This window comes from Macrotis lagotis, chromosome X (assembly GCF_037893015.1).
Source record: "Macrotis lagotis isolate mMagLag1 chromosome X, bilby.v1.9.chrom.fasta, whole genome shotgun sequence".
In the NCBI taxonomy this organism is placed as follows: domain Eukaryota; kingdom Metazoa; phylum Chordata; class Mammalia; order Peramelemorphia; family Peramelidae; genus Macrotis; species Macrotis lagotis.
Window position 1 is genome coordinate 692,234,392 of NC_133666.1, and position 5,761 is coordinate 692,240,152.

At 47.1% G+C, this 5,761-nt stretch overlaps 1 long non-coding RNA gene across 1 annotated transcript in view; it reads left to right on the plus strand.

Moving 5' to 3' along the window:
- Nucleotides 1–5,276: 5,276 nt before the first annotated feature.
- The window catches only part of LOC141498107 (uncharacterized), a 1,099-nt gene continuing 614 nt past the window's right edge, over nucleotides 5,277–5,761 (plus strand). The window contains exon 1 of the long non-coding RNA XR_012471558.1: nucleotides 5,277–5,761. This exon is cut by the window's right edge and continues 86 nt beyond it. This is a non-coding gene — a long non-coding RNA (uncharacterized LOC141498107).

Sequence of the window (5,761 nt, forward strand, 5' to 3'; positions counted from 1 at the left end):
GATTCGAACCCAGGTACTCCTGACTCCAAGGCCCGTGCTTTATCCACTATGCCACCTAGCCGCCCTTGAGCTGGTTTAATTCTTGATAGTCTAGACTTAAAAAAATGTTGGGGAAACTGTTACTAAGGCAAATTAAACTTGAAAACTGGGGTATGTATTTTTCTATGTCAGAGAACCGGTTGTTAAACATATACATCCCTGGGACGCAGGCCGCCATAGTTGGAGATCTCTGTCTCTTCTTCCTTCACTGAAGCCATCCAAGCACCCCGCATTATATGATTCCCCACACCCAGTGATCTTTTCAAAGAGGAAAAGCCACCTCTAGGGTAAGGTTGGTGGAGGGAAGTTGAAGGAAATAGCCTGAGAGGCAGTGTGAATGCCTATAGATGAGCCCTGAGGCTATAGCCATATCTGGTTCTTGGTATTTGGTCTAGTTCCTTCTCTCCTAGAGAGAGGTGACCAAGAAAAACCAAAGCAGAGAACCAGACCCTGAACCCCAGAACGAAACCTTAGCAGACCTTGGGTCAGACCCCAGGGGTTCTGGCTGCCCACAAAGACCAGGATGGGGGGAGAGGAGGGGGAGTCATGGAAGTCAAAGGTACTGGAGAAGAAGAGCAGGGGCCCTTGGGAGAGAAAGGGCCCAAGATGTAGAATCAAATTCAAGCTCTGCCATATATAATTTTTTAAATTGTTAATTTATTTTATTTTTCCAATTACATGTTATGAAAGTTTTTCAACATTCATCCACATGTATATGCATATTTTTAAGTTATATAATTTCTTTCCACCCTCCCTTCCCACTCCCCTCCCCTCAGTGGCAAACAGTCAGATGAATATTGTATTTATACACAAATTAGTCATTTTCATAGAAGGAATTAGGATTAAAGGAAAAGAAAGAAAACCATGAGATAGAAAAATATATGAAAATTTTTAAAAAATGAATGCAGTGTTCATTCAGATTCTGAAGGGTTTTTGTTTTGTTTCATTTTTCTTCCTCTGGATGGGTGTAGCATCATCCATAGTTGGTCTCCTTGAACTGCTGAGAGGAGCCGCATCCATCAAGGTTGATCAGCTCACGATGTTGTGGTTAATGTGGACAATGTTCTCTTGGTTCTGTTCCTTTCGCTCAGCATCAGATCCTGTAACTCATTCCATGCTTCTCTAGTCTGACCATTCGTGGTTTCTTATAGAACAATAATACTCCAAGGGTATAATCAATTTTATTGCTCTTTAGGCAGTTTCATACTGCTCTCCAGAATGGTTGGATCAGGTCACAACTCCACCAAAAATGCATTAATGTCTAGACTACCAAGAATAAACCAACTCTGACTTGTAGTGTTTGCCAATTTTTGACGTCTACATGTTTACACTGAAAATTGAACCATTAGCTCTCTGCAGCCTGGCAGTCAATCAGTAAATATCATGAGCCAGACACTGTGCTAAGAACAGAGGCCCTCAAGGAGCTTACAGTCTAATGGTCCACCTCTGCTTGTCAACAGGAGCCTTTCTCTTTTATTTTTTTTTTCTAAATTAAAGGTAACAGTCTTTGGTCTTTGTTCAAACTCCACAGTTGTTTCTCTGGATACAGATGGTATTCTCCATTGCAGACAGCCAAAATTGTGCCTGCTTGCTGCACTGATCTAATGAGCAAGTCCATCAAGGTTGAACATTGCCCCCATGTTGCTGTTAGGATGGACAGTGTTCTTCTGGTTCTGCTCATCTCACTCAGCATCAGTTCCCGCAAATCCCTCCAGGCTTCCCTGAATTCCCATCCCTCCTGGTTTGTTTTTTTTTCTTTTTCATTAATATGACCTTTATTTATACATTACTAAATTATTGTTTAAGAGTAAATATAATATCCCCTCCCCCTAAAACATATAGATCCTCATGCGAAATAAAGTAAAAGAGAAAAAAATGTGTTCCAGTCTGTTCTGATTACATACATTCTTTATCATAAGTTCATCACAGAAGTTACTTCCATATTTTCCCACAGTTGCTGTGGCTGATTGTAATTCCCTCCATCCATTCCTCCCCACTACCATATATTTTCTCTCTCCTTTCACTCTGTCCTTCTACTAAAATGTGCTGTGGGGCGGCTGAGTGGTGCGGTGGATAGAGCACCAGCCCTGGGGCCAGGAGGCCCTGAGCCCAAATCCCACCCCAGAGACCCAGCAACCACCCGGCCCCATGGTCCTGGACAGGCCACCCAATCCCAGCCCCTTGCAAAAAGTAAAAAAGAAAATGTGTTATATCTGACATTCTCTCCTACAAGCTACCCTCTCCTCCATCACCCAATCCCTGCCTTCCCCATCCCCCTCCTCTCCTTTTTACTCTCGATGTCTATACCCTATTGAGTGTGTATGTCGTTTCCTCTCTGAGCCATAAGAGTGAAGGTTCCCTCATTCCCCCTCGTCTTCCCCCTTCCATATCATTGCAAAATGAGATATCTTGGCCTATTCCCCCTCTCCTTTTTCTTTCTCTCATTACATTTCCCTTTTTTCTATTGACTCCATTTTTACACCACAATATATCTTCAAATTCAGCTTTCTCCTGTGCTTCAACTATAAAAGCTCCCTCTACCTGCTCTATTAACTGAGGAGGTCCATATGAGTATTCGCATTGTCATTTTTCTATGCAGGAATACATGCAGTTCATCATCATTAAGTCCCTCATATTTCCCCCCTCTCCTCCAATCTCCATGCTTCACCCAAGTCCTGTATCTGAAGATCAAACCTTCTATTCAGCTCTGGCCATTCCAACAGGAACATTTGAAATTCCCCTGGTTCACTGAAAGTCCATCTTTGCCCCTGGAAGAGGATGTTCAGTTCTGCAGATTCTCGGTTGCATTCAGAGCTCCTTTGAGAAGGTTGCATTTTCAAGTTCTGCGTGTATTTCTGGGGCTTGTGTTCTGTTCCCCCACTTAATGATGGCCATGTCACTCTTTAAACTCTGCCCTTCCATGGCCTAGATCAGGGTCCTTACACTTGGGTGAAGGGCAGGAGGAAGGGACTCCCATCTCTTTTTAACACATGAGGATACTGAGGCCCAGAGAAGGCAAGAGCTTGAGCCAAGGTCACACAGCAAGGGTTTGAAGCACATCTCAGACTGCCAGCCTGGGGTCCTTCCCAGGATAAAGTGGGAGCATCCCTGGGAGGATGAAGAAGGGCCTCCAGGCCAGAGATAGGCCTGATTCTGATCTGAGTGAAGGGCAGATGGTGATTCAGAAAGATGCTTCCCTGGGGAAGGGCTGGGCCTCGGTTGATCTCATGCCCTGGTTTCCTCTCCCACCCAGATGCCCATGTCAAGAGCTGCTTGGCAGCTATGGGACTGATCCAGGATAAAGAGGCCAGGGCAAGGACGGGTCAGCACAAGCCACCGGCCTCACACATCCCTCCAGGAGCCCTTCCCTTGGCTGGCCCCCATTTCCTCTCCTTGGGGCCCAGGTGGGGTCAGACAGAAGGGTCACCTGAAGGGAAGCATCTTTGCGGGGGCTTCCTCCCAGCTGGGTTGTGTGTCCCTCCTTGGCAGCTAAGGAGGGAAGGGGCCTGAGGGGGAGCCTCCAGGAGCCCACTTCTGGCTCGATCTTGGTCCAGGGTGGCCCCTCTGCCCTGTCATTGGCCTGGAACAGTTGACAGAGCATGAATCCAGCCGGGGGAGTCTGGGACAAAGGAGGAACCATAACCTACCGGCCCTGGGGCTCCCCCAGCCCCAGCAGGATGGAGGAAGGAAGCCTCCTGGGACCCTGTGGCTGGGTGCTAAGCTTTGGGGAGGGGGAGATGGCAACAGGGAGTCAATGAGACAATAACAGCTGGCAGCGATGGAATGCTTAAGTGGGCCCTGTCGCTCCAGACGACCCTGTGAGGTAGAGGCCATTCTTATTCCCTTTTGACAAAGGAAGAAACTGAGGCTCAGAGAGTTACCCAGGGACCCATAGCCAACAAGTGTCAGGTGGGATTTCTCCATCGAAGCTGAGCCATTGGGCCAGGGCTGGACATCAGGAGAGCTGGGGCCCAGGCAAAGTCCAACTCATTATTTTACAGATGAGGAAACTGAGGCAGGTGCCCAAGGGCTGAGATCTAGGACCTAGAATTGTTGTTGCCTGGATCACATCTAACAATGGCTGCTTATTGTTCAGTCCCGTCCAACTCTTTATGACCCGACCCCACTGGGGTTTTCTTGGTTTGCTATTCTTTCTCCAGCTCATTTTACAAATGAGGAAATTGAGTCCAACAGGGTGAAGTGACTTGTCCAGGGTCTCACAGCTAGGAAGTGTGGCCACATTTGAATTGGGGTCTCCAGACTCCAGGTCTGGGGCTCTATCCACTATGGTGCCACCTAGTGGCCCACAATCTTAAGTCCGGGGAACAACAAATAAGTCATCTTGGCCAGAAGTGAGGACCTAGAATGTATGATCTTTCTCATCTCTCTGAGCAGCTTCACACCTAGGGGCCTCCATGGAGCAGAGAGCCCCAAGCCTGGAGTCAGAGTCTCTCTAGTTGAGTGTCCCTGGGCCAGTTACTTCAACCTGTTTGCCTCAGTTTCCTCATCTGTAAAATGAACTGTAAAAAGAGCAATTTCTCTGCCAAGAAAACCCCAAATGGGGTCTCAAAAAAGCAGGATACATTAGCAGACATTGTTGGGCACGATCCCAGAAAATCTAGGTTCGGTTCTGTGGACCCTCAGTGATACAACCCGCACCCAAGACAAGGCCGTATTAGAGACCTGATAAACAACAGATAGATGTCTCTGCTGACTGGGGACGGGCAAGGACGACAGATGTGGTTGCAGGAAGTAGCTGAGCTGAGGAGTTGGAGGTCCTAAGTTCAGCCCCCATCCAGATAATCATCATCTCCTCCTGATCCTCTCTTCTTGTGAGGTTTCTGGGACACCCCTCTCTTCTGGCTCTTCCACTCCTCTGCCTTGTTGCTGGTCACACTCACTGACTGAGGGTGCTCCCTCAGGCTCTGTCCTAGGTGGTCACACCAGCTCTCATGGTTTCAATTATCTGTACTGATAATTCTCAGATTGATTTATCTAACCCTAACCTCTCTGCTGATCTTCAGTCAACGTGGCACCTCCGGGATCAAAGAGAACGTTTTCAATCTGGCCTCATAACTTGGTTCCCTTCCTTCCTTCCCAGTCTTGGATACCTAAGTCCCCCTCCCCATGTTCTAGGCATGTGATCACACCAGTCTCCTAGGTGATCCTCAAGCAAGACATTCCATCCCTTTATGTTGGGCATTTTCACTGGCTCTCCCCAATGCATAGAACTCTCTCCATCCCTTCCACCTCTGAAACTCTTGGTTCCTTCAGCTACTCAAGCCTTCCCTCTGAGATACCTTCCAAAACAAAGATAGGTGATGGATGGAAGGATCCCTTCCATAACAATGATGGTTGGTTGGTTCTTGTCCTTCGTTATTGAAGACCCCCCAAAGGACATCATCATGTTTGGCAGAGATAGGGAGTTCCCTCATCCAGGGATGTCCTGTTGAGGTTGGAAGACCCTACCATGCTGAGGCTCAGTTTGATCATGTTAAATGGATTGGACTAAGATGTCTACTTCTCTGGAAGCCTCTGTTTCCCCCTGTGTAAGTGTAGTAAGTAAGGAGTGTAAGAGCCAACTCCGGGGAAGATAATAGTATTATAGAGCTCCTGCTGTTCTTTTTACAAATACCTCACATAGTTCTCACAAGTCTGTGAAGATGGCATTACCCTCATTATACAGTTGAGGAAACTGAGGCAACAAAAAAGGTCAAGTGAC